Genomic DNA, 15,708 nt, shown 5'->3' with positions numbered 1-15,708 from the left:
AGACAAATGTCCTTAATCAAAAACATATTTTATTAGTGCTGTCTAGTAGAATGTAAGAAAATTTATTTTGAAATGATTTATGTTTCTCAAGCAGCCTTCACAATGGCTTATCCCTCTCCAGTCACAGCAGGGTATACTTACGAATCTGTATATTTTATAGTCAGAGAGCTTTACATGAATTGTTGAAAAGCCAATAGTCTGACAAAGTCCATGTATCTAATTGAACATTCTCTGCACTATTTTACCATATATATTTCTGCTTTATCTTAGAGTAATTGGTGCTCTAAGCTTCCAATCTTTATAAACCAAGAATTGCCAGTTATTTTCTTTTACAATTATAACCAAAGAAGCAAAGCCTTTGTCAACTGATTTATTTCCAATGTGAAAAATGAATCATGATAATTAATTTGCTTTGAAGCACATAGATTATGCAATTTAAGCTACACACATTAGAATCCATACCACATTTCTCCATATTTATTTGCATTTAACAATGAGATCACACTGTTTCAACATGGAGATAATTATAAGCTTTGAACAACTGTTGTACAACTTGACCCTATCGTACAACTCTGCATCTTAAAATGAAACATTTCTAAAACCTAAAACATTTCTTATTTACTTTGCTTTTTAAAACTTATAGATATTCAAATTTTTAAACAAACTGGTCTTAAATGTTTTGAAAGAGCTACATTCTAGCTTCAATTTTATAAGGTTTCAAAATTTAAGTAATTATTTATGGAATTAATTATTTAACCAGGTAATTAGTTAGTTAACTAATTGTTTGTTTGTTCATGCCAGTAGTAGAGCTTCTTGAAGTCTTGAAGTCAGGGCCTCACACTCTCATTTTCAATCCATTTGTCACTTTACCACTTGAGCCACAGCTCCAGTACCCTAACTTGGGATTTTGTTGTGGATAATGGAGAATGGTCCAGGGTAAAATTTCCTGAACAGTGTAAGATGTTTCTGTAGATTGGATCTCTCTCTGGTTCCACAAAGGCTCTCAAACCTACTTATCCTCTCTATTAGATGCAGAGAATAAAACAGAAATATACAAGCTGGGCACCTGTGGCTTATGCTTGTAATCCTAGCCTCTTTGGAGGCTGAGATATAAGCATTGTGGTTGGAAGCCTTCCAGTGCAGAAAAGTCCATGAGACTCTTACCTCCCTTTAACCACCGAAACCCAGAAGTGGCACTGTAGTTAATTTGTAGAGGGTTAGCCCGGTGCGTAGGCCCTGAGTTCAAGCCCAATGACTGACAGGAAAAGGGTAAATTATAAAAGAATAGAGTGATAATTATATACATGCAAACAGAGAAATAGAGCGAGAAAGTGAGCAAGAATGCATGACAATAGCCATTGATTATTAAATATACATAGAAAAATGTATATTTACTCATATCTATAAATCACATTTCAATACCTAATTTTAGATTTTATTCTCTGATCTAGGAAAATGGCTGACTCATAAGTCTCAGTCATACTGATCAAGAAATAGTGGTAATAATGACTTAATCAAATATGTGAAGACAAATTTAACTTCATTTGTAAAAAATTCCATGAATCCAGAAATGGATATTACTTCTATCCAACTCACTGCTAAATGTTGCCAAGGAAAAGAGATTTAATCAATTGAGCATACTATAGATTTGGTGGTCATAAGTGGTTACTTATCACCAACCCTAGTTTTATTCTTCCATTCTAATAAAAGTCTTCAATCAACAAAACCACTTGAATATGGGACATAAAGCAAGTGCTCTGAATTGATCTAGGGCACACAAAAAAATCACTAAATAATAGACAAAAGTAGAAACGACTCTAGACAAAAAGACTATTCTTAAATAAATATCTATGAAATCAGTAAAACATATAGCATACTTGAAATAAATTATGGTATGGAATAAATGTGGTGTTTAAATTTTGAGGTCCAGTGAGGATGAAGTTTCAGTGGGAGATACCATTCTCAAGGCAGTCCTCATTGAGAAAGTGAGACCTAAGCAAGGAATTGAAGAATCAAAATTAGTAGCTAGCCTGGGAGTTGCTGCTAAGTGGTAGAAGTCTACCCTACCAATGGTAAGGCCATGCAAGCCCCATTACTACCAAATTGATAGCTAGGATAAGAATATTCTAAAAAGATGGGCTGGAAGACAGTAAAGGAGTCAGTCTTGTTCAGTAAACAATATGCAAGTTAAAGTTTTTGAAGTTATAAAATATAAGAATAAGAGAAAACATGTCAAAGAAGTAGGGATGGTTGTGAAACTTATGTAAGACCAACTTACCTATAATTCTACATGTATGAGAAGTCACAGAATCGTTTCGAGTAGAAGGGAAAAATTAGCAGAATTACAATTTAGAAGTATCAGTTTGTTATGTTGAATTTATAAAAGTATGAGAAACAATACAAAGAACTTATTGAAGTCTATTGCAATAATTCAAGTAAGTGAGGTTCTGGCTTCAACATAAATGTAGCACTAAAGGTGACAGAAGTAATTAGACTTAGTGTACAGTTTGAAAAAACAGCCAAGAGGATTTTTTATGGATTAGAAATGAGGAAAGGTTCCATTGTTTCTAGATTGGACTATTGAAATTCAGGAGGATGAACCATGATACTCATTTGCAGATTTTAAGGCATTAATAAAATCAAACAGAATGCTTTCTTTCAAAATGTCCGACAAAATATTATGTTTTTTACTTATTCTTGTCAGTTTTATTTTGGATCGCCATTATTTTCAGGTAAACTTAATCATTAGTGATTATATATATTTAAAACAAAGTACATCTAAGAATGAACTGCTCATTTTTTGTCATAATGAGAAATGAAATATCAATTTTCTGGTCAAATCAACTTAGAATATGAGTTGATGTCTGATATATCATTAAGTAAAAATATTTATTTCTTCTTTGCATTTGGGAAAGAAATAATAACTCTCTTAACGATAGTTTAACAAATCATAAAGAAATGTAATAAGTAAAGAGCCAAGTATCATCAAAAGTTTTAAGATGTACTGAGAATATTTTCTTTAATATATACAATTTGGCCATATGAACATTAGCATGGAATCTACTCTGTTTTTTTAAGTAATAGAACCTGTCATGGTGTGGCAACAATGAACTCTTCAATGTCTTCTAAATTGTTTCTTAAACCATAGGCTAATAAATCACAGGCTTTTATTTAAAACTTTATTTAAAAATAAAGTTTAGAGTTTTGCAAAGATGATACTTGTTGTAAATGAAAAGACACATACATAATTGCCTGTGATTTGTGAAGACAGCTGTAAATACAAGATGTTGCTGATACACCTGACAGTGGAAAAACAAAGTTTATGCAGTGTCTGTGATTTTTCTTTAAACTTCTTCCAAAAATAAATGAGATCCAGTGGGGAGAAAAACTACTGGACAATTAATAACATTACTTTTCATCTCAGTGCTTTACTTTTATTGCCTCATTCTTTATAATTTCATGGGTTTGATATCGCCACTCTAATCTTTCCCTCTTGCAATTTTGTGTGGATTTAAAATTGTCTTTCCTGTGGCTTATTATTATTATTCTTTTATTATTGGACTAGTTAGTTCTTCTTGTGTGCCTAGCATTTTTAGTCCTGTACAGCATGGTTCTATTTAAGAGTTTTAAAAAGTATGTTGTAAAATTGAAATATGTTTGTAAAATTGAAGGAAAGGCTGTGTGGCTTAAGCCATGCTAACAGTGTCAGAGAGTATCAAGAGTTCATTTTGCTTGTCAAAGCTGTTCCTACATCTCTATATAAAGACTGTAGATGAGAGGTCGCTTCCGAGGTCAGGTACTTATACTGCCAGTTAAAAGCATGAGGAGATATATTAGGTAACAACATGTGTCTGTGCATGCATCTATGCATTTTTCCCTTCTCCAATATAAACACTGAGGAGATGTTTGAAGCTGTGTGTCAACATGGTCCTAATGAATAATAAATAATGACACACTGCTTGATTTCAAAGTGATGGGCTCTTCACATGCCACCATTTTTCTACAGAGGGCTACCTTTGGATACCTTGGTCTTTCATGTTTTTAAATGCATGATGAATTATGCAAAACTAGTATTAACGTAAATCAATACACACCAAAGAGAAGAATGCAATATAAATATCAAAGAGCCACAAGTACTTGTATACCTGTGCAAACACAACACATACATGCTCAAGGATAATATTTATCTAGATTTATCTATTCCTATGAAAGTGGATGTTCCAATCAAGGATATGCTTAGTTTGATTAAAATGATTGTTTTTATTATAGTTTTTAACTTTGGAATGACTTGTTTCAAAACTTTCAAAATTTGAATATTTAAGAGCTGTAATATTTGCATAAACTTATTAATGATTTTGAATGTGGGCATTTCATTAGTATAACCAAAATGTCATTTTATGATTTTAAGTTGTATATATTATTATTTAGCTTCTTCCCAGGAAATGTAAAGGAAACATTTTATAGTATCAATGATGTTTTTTGCACACTATATAAACTACAGAGAAATTCAATGTCACTGCATTATTGATTTTAAGCCATGTTTAGGAGTTGCAATGATTACTACCTCTTATGAAACATAAATTTTATGAAATTCCACTATTATGACATTTTCTTCCAACTTTTTCCACATTTGTTGAGGAGAAATAATAATAATATATGTCTACCTGTCAGATTTAGGAAAATTAATTAAGGCATTAACTATATCAAGGTATTAATGTCTCCTAGCAGATAGCAAGTGCCTAGAATACCTGTTTTTTTTTTTTTTATAAAATGGATACTGTTTTAATTTGTAAATTTAAAAAGTATGTTAAATGCTTCTCACATTAAATAATATTTTCAACACAAATGGAAGAGCAGAAAGCAGTGTGTGTGTGTGTGTGTGTGTGTGTGTGTGTGTGTGTGTGTGTGTGTGTGTGTGTGTGTGTGTGTGTGTGTGTGTGTTGATCATGGGTCTTGAACTAATATCCTGGTATGTTGTCCTTGAGTTATCTATCTATTCATTTATTTATTGTTTATTTATTTATTCTTTCTCAAGTCTAATGTTCTGTCATGAGCAATTACTCCACTTTACACGTTTTGATGGTTAATTTGGAGGTAAGAGTCTCATAGATGGTTTTTTTGCCTGTTGGCTTTAAATCACAATCTTCTGATCTCAGCACACTTTATTATTATGATTATGTTGTGAGCCACTTACACCTGGTGATCAACACATTTATAGTCAATATATATTTACTGCTATATCATGGAAAAAGGACACATTAAATTTCAGGAAGGTTAAGAAGAGCTAGTGAATATATGTTTTTATGTTTGCTTTATATTGAGTACAATTGATAGATTTTTTTTAAAGTTTTTATTGTTATAAGGGATGTATATGGGGGGCGGTTACAATTACATAAGTCAGGTAAAGAGTTCATTTTTTTTGACAATGTCACTTCTTCCCTTACTCTTTTTTTTAAAGAATATTTTTATTTTACTTATTTTATTGTGAAAATACTGTACAGAGGCATTACAATTACATGAGCAAGGTAATGAGTACATTTCTTATCAAGCATTGTTGCGTCATAGAATATATTTTCAGGGTAAATTCAAACTGTTTTCTTTAGAATTTCATCTATTCACGTGGGCATTTGTGAAAAACTTTATATAGTATATTTCTCTGTATTTCAACCTGTTGAATTGTTATCTGATGTTTATTTATTTTCTATGTTGCTAAGAAATTTCAAATTTAGAAAAAGAACTTGTAACATCCCCATTGACTTTGAAATGTTTAACTTTAAAGATCAATATGCTGATTGCTCAGATTCAATTGTCTAATGATGGCACAAGTCAAAACATATTATATCCAGGTGAGCCCCCAGAATGAGAGTGTGAGGCTCAGAGTTTAATCCCAGAAATGCAGAAAGCAAAGCAAAGCAAAAATAAAACAGCTCATTTTACCTCTAATGTGTATAGAATTGTTATGTGTCAATCACAAACACTTTAAAAAGAAAAGATAATATGAAAAGCAAAAATATCTAATTTTTATTTTGTTAAAAGCCTTTATCTAGAAATCTATCCTGAATTCAGAAATATTTTCTTTGTGATGTTGTCAGAATCTTAGGCATTTAAAGCCATGATAGAACAGTATTATTGTTGAAAGGTCATAGTGGGGAACAAAGATACAAGTGAAGGCCAAGACTGCGAATGAGAAGGATAGACTCTTTTGACAAGGTATAATCTTAAATACCTGGTTCTTCTCATAGAACTTCTAATTATGATATGACAGTGATATTTCTACTAATGTGAAAATCACACTGACTAGTCTTGTTCTCAGATGAGAAACTAAAAAATGATAATAATCAATATAGTGAAAATTCATAATTTTTGGCAGGAAATTTCTGCCAAAGCTGGCCTCAGTCCTCAGTTCTCCAGATCTTACCCTCAAGTGTGGTTAGATATTTCAGGTGTGAAACACTGAAAACTAGCTTAAAATTATTAATGCTGTTAATTCAGGCTTACTTTAACGAGGAGTGGGTACTTGATATCATACCTGTCATAAATTTCAAAGTTAGCTGTTCCTTTTTCAATATTTTTCCTATGGTACTGCATAAGCTTAGAGAGGTCCCTCTTTCTTCCTTAGGTGTGAGCACTTTCCTCACTTCCCTTTGCTGAAATGTCTCTTCCATCATTTGATTTCAGAAAAAAAAGAAATTTATGCCACAATTGCAACTAGAACTATTTATCCCAGTCAAGAGTTTTAAGTGAATCAATCAAGAATATTTGTTAGATTCATGCTTAGTTTGATTTGTACAAGTATATTTGACTACCTTCCCTTTTGGTCTATGCTGTGTAAATATATTGCTAGTTGATTGGAAAATAGATGTTGAGATGCTATGAGTGTAGACAGAGAAAACAAGAAGATAAGGGAGGAAGTTGCACTGTGGCTCAAGCGGTAGAGCACTAGCCTTTAGCTGAAGTGCTGAGGGAAAATACCTAGGCCCAGAGTTCAAGACCCACGATGGACAAAAAAAAAAAAAAAAAAAAAAACAACAAGGAAAGAAAAGAAGATTAGGGAAGGAGACATCCAATATTTCAACACTTTAACCCAGGAAATTAGGGTTCCTGTAGTTTATGGAAGGTTTTAAATATGTAATAATTACTCATGGAGTGGAGTAAGGAATGGTGTACTTGGTAAGCACCAGCAAAAATCCACTGAAGAGTAATCTTTGTTTTCATAAGACCGAGACAGCACAGGATGAGCAATTTTCATCTGTAATGTACTGCTTAGGGTAGAAATCAGAATGAAATCAGATTTAAATGAGATAAGATTTTGTAAAGCAATTACACCAAAGAAAGCAAGAGCAAATCTGGTGCTGGTGGCTTACACCTTCTATCCTAGGTATTCAGGAAGCTGAGATCTGAGGATCAGTGATTAGCTTGAAACCATTATCCAGACCATAATCTTCAAATTTCAGGGTCATAAGAGGCCAGCTTTAGGGAATTTTTTTTAAATTCAGATGTAATGTCCAAGAGTTGAGGTTCATTCAGCAGCTTGTGCTACAACAGCTTGCTATTTAAGCACCTACCTGAGTTTACAGGCTTGGGCAATGATGGCTGCAGGACTGAGGCAAATGACAACTTGGAGATCATTTTTGCATGAAGACCTGGATGCGTCCAGCTGGGAAATGGGGCACTTGTTCTCTAACTTACTTTGTTGCATGAGGACTAGGTGGCATTCTCTCAGGCCTAATTATAATGGGTGATAGAGGGGAGGAGCCAAACATACCAGAGGCTTCTGGGAGGTGGCCGAAATTCTAGAGACATTTAACAGTCCATTCATTACCAGTCCATGCTTTACAAAGGAAGTTGGATAGTGATTACTATATTATGGTAATAATAGAAAATGTTAGATGTCACAGTTTAATAATAGTGTATTTTAATTTCATAACATTACATTTTTTAAAATTTGTATGCAATATTTTGATATTACTGTATTGTATACAATTGATATTGTATACATTATCAATCATTTCATGTTGCATGTCACTAGCTTCACTTGGGTTTTTGAAAATGTAAAGAATGCTGAGCTGGGCAATAGTAAATTTTCTTTTTTGTATGTTAAAAAGTTACAATGGCGATAGTGAGATGAAAAAATAATAAAAATCACTGAAAACATGAAAACATTAATGCTGAAATCCTGGAACAAAGCAAAGATGTCAGATGACCAATTGGAAGTCTAACACAATTGGAGTACAGACACATGGATTACAAAAATGTAATCCAAAAATAAGAATATAGAATTATGAAATATATATAGATATGCGTATCTTAATAATTTTCCAGTGAAACCAACTGAAGTGATATATGTTGAATATTATTTTTCAACTAAAAAAATAAAATTCATACTAATATGTTACTTAGTCTTTGTAAAGTGGATTAGATTCTTCAGGTGTAATGATATACCTTTGACTCAGGTAATAAATTGAAAATTCAGAAATAGGCATTCAGTATTTAAATAAAAAAGTAATTACACAAATTGATCTAAATGCCAAATGTATCATCTGTCTTAGATTTTCTGTGTATTAACTTAAAATCACATTCCTTATGAAGCAGAATAAATAGCTGAACTAACATTAATGTCTCTAAAGTATTTTCCTAATTTAAAAAATTCTTCCAAGAAAAAGGTTAGTATAAAAATCACCTTTGAGCATACTCTACAACTGTGGTGTGAAAAATTAAACAAAAGTAATGAATTATATGTAGCTCCATATTCATAGCTTTTATGAAATTTTTAATGAGTTACTTTAAAATGTCCTTCATTTTTGAAATCAGTTCAGCATAGTACAAAAGATACAAAAAGATACAAAAGATAAAAAAAGGTAAGGAAAAAAATGTTTTCCAATCCTGTACAAATTTAACTTGCACCTAACCAAAATACACAGCACTTGTCACTCTCTAAGGAAATTGTAAGAGGCATTTCCTTGAAAGAGGAAGTTAAAGCTGTGGTTACCAGGATGGAAATTCCAACCCCAAATGATATGTAAATCACCTTCCCTAAATGAGAACTCAGGTACACACCCTTTTCTAGGCCCACCACCCTGAATCAAAGAACCTTTTCTTCCTCCTTTTGTGAAAGGGAACATTCTTTACACTTTTTTTTACCACCTCCCCATTGCTGACACATTATATAGAGAAGTCTTTTGGCCGGGGTGTGGTGTTTCTTTATCTTGACCATGGCAGTGTGAGTTTTTGGAATGTGGTTAAAAGTTCCCTTCTCTGGAGATATCCCATTGGCTATTTTCAATTTCCTGTCAGACACTTTTTCTCCAATGATAAACCATTATTAGTGAAGATTCTATACGTTGGGAACTCTATAGCAGAGAACATTTCTCAAATGAAGCAAACCACTAATACTGTACTAATTTGAATTTCTTTGCACAGTAATCCCATTTTGTTATGAAATACGGAGGTAACATATAATAAAATATAAAATGTAAAAATAATGAAGATAAGATAAAGTAGCAACAATCCAACAAGAGAGCAAAAAACTATTTAAAAATTGCTATAAAAATAAACCCATGCAAAAATGAGTACCCAGTGACTGCTTTTCACCATGAAAAAAGGTGGATCTCAGAGTAACAGCAAAAAACAAAACAAAACAAAACAAAAACCATTTACTTCAGTGGGCATTGTTGTTTTCCCAGTAATCCTTGCTACTCAGCAGGCTGAGCAGGATGGCAGTTCATAGCCAGTTCATATAGGAAAGTCCAAAAGACTCATCGTAAAATAACCACCAAAGTGGAGCTGTGGACCAAGTAGTAGGAGAAAATAAAAAGCAAAGCAAACAACAACAACAAAAAAAACCCCTCACTAATAGTGCTCATGCCCTAAGTTCAAGCCCCATGGACATCCAAGAACAAAAAAGCAATACTAGTTTCGGTGACTCAAAGTTCTAAAGCAGGCTTTTGATGACTAGATCCTGTTATCCATCCTGGGCAGAAAAAACAGAAACACCTCTATACTAGACTATTGGGGTATTTATACTTTCTATTAGATTGGATTCTTTAAGTTTCAGTACTAATTCCTAAAAATAAAATAAACTGGAATACTTAGAGAAATAGCTGGTAATATTGGAGAAGAAAGAAAATGCAAGGTTGAACACTAAAGATAAAGCAATGGCTTTAGAAAAAATAAGTCCTAATTTTTTAGGGTAAAAATGAAGAGAACATTAACTCAGGCTAAGAGATTAAAAATAACAATAGCAAAGCTCAATTTACACATTAGGCATACTGAAAGGTTAACAATAGCCAAATATTGTAACAATACAACAGTTTGCTGTCCAGTTGTGATGGATCTTTGTTGTTGTCTGTCGTTCACTCTATGTACCCAATTATTGTGCCTTCATCCCTGTTGATATTATCATATGAAGATAAAAAACAATGCTTAGCCAGCTCCAGTGGTGCATTCCCTGTAATACTAGCTACTCAGGAAACAGATCTGAGGATCTCGGTTCAAACCCGGCCCAGGCAAGAAAGTCGTAGACACTCATCTCCAATAAACCACTAGAAAACTGGAAGTGGTGCTGTGGCTCAAGTGGTAGAGGGCTCACCTTGAGCTGAAAAGCTGAGTAAAAGCACCAGACCCTGAGTTCCGCAGCACTAATAAAAAAATTAAAGAAAAAGAAAAATTACAAAGATTGTTTGAGAGTCAATGCCTGAGAGTCAATGATGCAAACATAGTGTTAGGCTACTATTTCCCTTCTGGCAATTCAGATAGGGGATTATGCTTTCAAAGCTAATGGATCAACACCAAGAAAGGTACAAGATTGATTATAGTAACAAAACCAAAAATGGGAAAGGTTATGCCAGGGACAACCTATAACCCTAAAGAGAATATTCTGACAGGATAAAAATTATAGTGAATTGTATATTAATAATGTGCTCTTGAAATCCAATATATATATGTATATACACACACATATATATATGTGTGTGTGTATGATTATGTCTATGATAATTTTTAGATCATTCTCAAAAACGGCATTGAGTTATTAAATTATATATCAGAATACCACATCATTTTATAATAAAAAGGCATAAATGATATTTAAAATAAAGATAAGAGAAATAGAGTGGAAGAAGAGCTCAGGGACAGATCTTCTACTCTGAGTTCAAGTCCAGCACTGACAGACAAACAACAAGAACAACAACATCTGAAGGATGAATTAATATGGAAAATGGACTTGGGAGGAAGTGACCTCGGAGCCTAGGATGTTTGTTGATTCACAGTCAGGTGATAATCGACAGTCAGGTGATTGATGGTCTGATTAAGCAGGTGATGGGAAAGCTGGGAGGGGCTGGTCTGTGGGCAGACTTAACCCTGATCACAACTCAAGCAAGAGGTAATTCTTGTCATCTCAGCTTTGTGCAAAGTGTGAATCAGAAGATCTCAGTCCAGGAGAGCCTAAGCATAAACACAATTTTCTATTCCAAAAGCAAAAGCAAACACAGAAGAGGACATGGCTTAAGCGGTAAAGTACCAGTCCACCATCAGGCCTGACAAATTCCAAATTAATGAAGACCCACAAGATACAATGGATGATTCCACGAATGTGTGCTAGAGTCCACTGGTAAAGTAATAAACTCATAGTCCCAATATAAAGCATACACAGAAGTAAAAAACAAAACAAAACAAAATAAAACAAACACAATAAACTTTTCCAACCCTGGACAAACCTAAGTTGCACCTAATCCAAATAACCTAACCAAATTGCATGTCCTGCAAAGAGGAAGTAAAAGGAGGGGTTGGCAGGATGTAAATTCCAACTCCTATTGATAGGTAAATCAGCTTCCCTAAACAACCAATCAGAGACACTTTCTTTCATGGGCCCACCCTCTTTCAGTATAAATAGAGTGGAAGTCTGAGACTCACGCATTGCTGAAGATCCCTCAGCAAGAGGAGGCCATTTGGAGCTTGGATACTCCAGGTGAGGATAAGAGTGGGAGAATCTACTCCTCTTTTAATTCTTCTCTCCTTGGTTTGGTGTTGTTGTTGTTGGTGGTGTTTTGTCGGTTGTGGGGATTGAACCCAGTGGTAGGGCAGTGTTAGTGGGCCTGTTTGTGCTCAAGACTGGGCACTATCCCTGGGTCACTTTGTGGTCAAGGCTAGTGCTTTACCACTTGAGCCATAGCTCACTTGTGATTTTGGAGTGGTAAATAGGAGATAAGTGTCTGTGTCAGGGGGACTTTGGTGCCCAGGTCGGCTTCAAAGCTTGATCTCATATCCCAGTCTCTTGGGTAGCTAGGCTTTTAGGGGTGAGTCACCAGCACCTCATTAGATCCTAGGAATGATGGACCCTGACATTGCCCAGGCCTTCCAGAAGGAACTGAGCTGTGCCATCTGTGTGAATACTTTCATAGAGCCAGTCACCCTAGAGTGCGGGCACAGTTTTTGTCGACCTTGTCTCTGCTTTTTCTGGGAAGAGACTCCAGCCAGGTGCCCTGGATGCAAGCGACCCTGCCAGCAGACAAACCTGAAAACCAACGTGGTTCTGAGGAGCCTGGTGGCCATTGCCAGAAGAGCCAGCATCAGGCGGTTCCTGAGCTCTGAGGAATACATGTGTGGGACACACAGAGAGACCAAGCAGATGTTCTGTGAGATAGACAGGGCCCTGCTTTGTAGGAGCTGTTCCATGTCTCAGGAGCACAGGGCTCACAAACACCATTCCATAGAAAGGGCTGCTGAAGAGCAGAGGGAGATGATTTCAAAGCAGATGCATGCTGTATGGGAAAAGACTCAAGAAAACCAGCACAATTTACAGGAGAAGAGGAGACTCATCAACCAATGGATTTGTTATGTGAATCTATACCGAGACATGACTAAGGATGTTTTTAGAATGCTGCAGCTTGGTGTCCAGGAGGAGGAAAGACACCATCCCCAGCTACTGATCAATGAAGGAAGAGCCATGTTACAGCAACTCAGAGAAAGGGAAACCCAAATGCTTCAGAAGAAGCATCAGCTCAGGAATATGTTTCAGGAGCTGATCGAAACATACCAGAAGCCAGATGTGGAACTGCTTCAGGATGTAGAGTTGACCCTAGAAAGCTGTGAGTCAGTGTTGGTCTTCATGCCACTTCCTCTGAGGCCACAGCTCAGTGCCCCTCCCATGCCTGGAATGAGAGAGAAGCTCAGTCAGTACCGGGTGGAGATTGCCTTCAATGAAGCTGTGGGGAATCAAGATCCTGGGAGCAGTGTTAGACACGACCATCAATATGCAGTTTCGAATTCTGAAGACTCCCTCCAATTCACTGCTTTTGGATGCCAAGTCCTCAGCTCTGGGAAACATTACTGGGAGGTTAGTGTGGATGAGTCTTCAACCTGGGCCTTGGGAGTTGTTAGGGATTCTGTCATAAGGAGCAACCTCAGTGAATCTCAGGATGTTTTCCTCCTTTTGTTTGTGAAAGAGAACACACTTTACACCCTTTTTACCACCTTCCCATTGCTGTCTCAATATGTAGAGAAGCCTCTGGGCAGGATTGGTGTGTTTCTTGATCTTGACGATGGCAGTGTGAGTTTTTGGAATGTGGCTAAGAGTTCCCTTATCTGGAGATATGCCAATGGCTCTATCCGATTTCCTGTCAGGCCCCTTTTTTCCAGTGGTATCCCGGTGTCCTAAGTGAAGCAACTCTCTATGTGTTGGGAACTCTACGGCAGAGAACCTTTCTCAAATGAAGCAAACCACTAATACTGTACTAATTTAAATTTCTTGGTGCCGTAATCCCATTTTTTTCATGAAATAAGGTGGTAACAATAAAATGTAAAAACCAGTATTAAATGAAGTTAAGATAAAGTAGCAACAATGCAACAAGAGAGCAAATAAATATTTTAAAATTGTTATAAAAATAAACCCATGCAAAACTGAGTCCCCAGTGATGGCTTTTCACCCTGAAAGCAGTTGGAGTCCAGAATAACAACAAAAAACAACATTGAATGTAGTGGGCACTGTTGTTTTACCAGTAATCCTTGCTACTCAGCAGGCTGAGTTCTGAGGATAATGCATAGCCAGGACGAACAGAAAAATCCAAGTGACTCTTATCTCCAATTAACCACCAAAGTGGAGTTGTGGTCACGTGGTAGATAAAAACAATTCCCAAGAGAACAGTGCTCATGCCCTAAGTTCAAGCCTCAGGAACAGCTAGTACAAAAAATCATTACTAGTTTCAGTGACACAAAGTTCTAGAGCAGCCTTTCTATTACTAGGTGCTGTTATCCATCCTGGGAGGAAAAAAACAAAAACCTCTCTCCTAGAGCATAGGGGTCTTTACTCTTTCTATTTGATTGGATTCTTTAACTTTCAGTACCAATTCCTAAATAAGGGGAAAAAATGTATACTCAGACAAAGAGCTGGTAATAATGGAGAAGACAAAATGCATGGTTGAACACTAAAGATGAAGGCCTGTCTTTAAATAGAAGAAATAAGTCATCCTTTTGGGGGTAAAAATGAGCAGAGAGATTCATAATAATAACTATGGCAGGGCTGGGAAGGTGGCTCAGTGGTAGAGCACTTGCCTTGCATGCCTGGGGCCCTGGGTTCGATTCCTCAGCACCACATAAGCAAAAATAAAAAAGCCGGAAGGCGCTGTGGCTCAAGTGGTAGAGTGCTAGCCTTGAGCAGAAGAGCTGAGGGACAGCGTCCAGGCCCAGAGTTCAGGCCCCATAACCGGACCCCCCCCAAAAAAAACATAACTATGGCAAAGCTTAATTTATATATTAGGCATACTGAGAGGTTAACAAGAGCCACCACTTGTAACAATATAGCAGGATGCTTTGCAGATGTGATGGCTCTTTTTTGGATAATTAATTGTAGTTCTTTGATCCCCTGTGGCATTGTCATATGGAGTTAAAAAATGCTTTCTTTTTTGTTTTCCTTTCAGTCTGTATATTTAATTGTTGTGTGTTCATCCCTTCTGTAATTATCTTTTCGATGGGGAAAAGCTACTAACTTGAGATTCAATAATATGAATGTAGGGTTAGACTGCTACATCCCTGTTGGCAATTCAGATATAGGAGAATTTGCTTTCAAAGCTCATGGTTCAACAAACAGGAACAGATAAGGTTCAAGATTGATTCATAGTAATAAATCCTGGAATGTGAAAGCTTATGTCATCGATACTACAGAACTTACTACTCTAAAAATAATATCCTAGATAATTTTCTGAACTTTATAGCAAATAGAGTATTAATAATGTGCTCTTATAAAACTCACACACACACACACACACACACACACACACACACACACACGGGCATTAGTAGGTTCTCTTATCAGTTTATCATATATATTAATTTACCATTTCATTTTAATATAAGCTTAGTCATATATGGTGTTTATTAGCCTTTTGCTCCAACATAAAGCTCAAGGACATTGCATAGATCCTTAGTTTAAGATCCTGGTCTGTTTCAGGAAAGAAATTAGAAAGGATAAGTCACAATAGAAAATAGTCGTGGAGAAAGTAACCTCAGATTCAAGGATCCTTTTCTGACGCACAGTTAAGTGATGGACAGTCAGGTGATTACTGGGTTCAGGCTGGTGAAGGAGATGGGCGTAGGGGGTAGGCTTCCTGCAGACCTAACAATAATCACATCCCATCCAATAGCTAGTCAAGTTGGCATATGTCTGTCATCTCAGCTATATACAAATTTAGAATAGGAAGATCTCTGTCCAGGAAA

The 15,708-nt window shown here is 35.7% G+C and overlaps 1 long non-coding RNA gene across 1 annotated transcript in view; it reads right to left on the bottom strand.

Moving 5' to 3' along the window:
- The window catches only part of LOC138833481 (uncharacterized), a 51,006-nt gene that overhangs the window by 24,028 nt on the left and 11,270 nt on the right, over positions 1-15,708 (bottom strand). The window contains exon 2 of the long non-coding RNA XR_011373935.1: positions 13,034-13,148. This is a non-coding gene — a long non-coding RNA (uncharacterized lncRNA). The remainder of the gene's footprint in view (positions 1-13,033; positions 13,149-15,708) is intronic.

The sequence above is a fragment of the Dipodomys merriami genome, unplaced genomic scaffold (genome assembly GCF_024711535.1).
Source record: "Dipodomys merriami isolate MVZ:Mamm:240054 unplaced genomic scaffold, mDipMer1.0.p SCAF_209, whole genome shotgun sequence".
NCBI classification, from domain to species: Eukaryota; Metazoa; Chordata; class Mammalia; order Rodentia; family Heteromyidae; genus Dipodomys; species Dipodomys merriami.
This window is presented reverse-complemented; position numbering and strand designations above follow the sequence as displayed.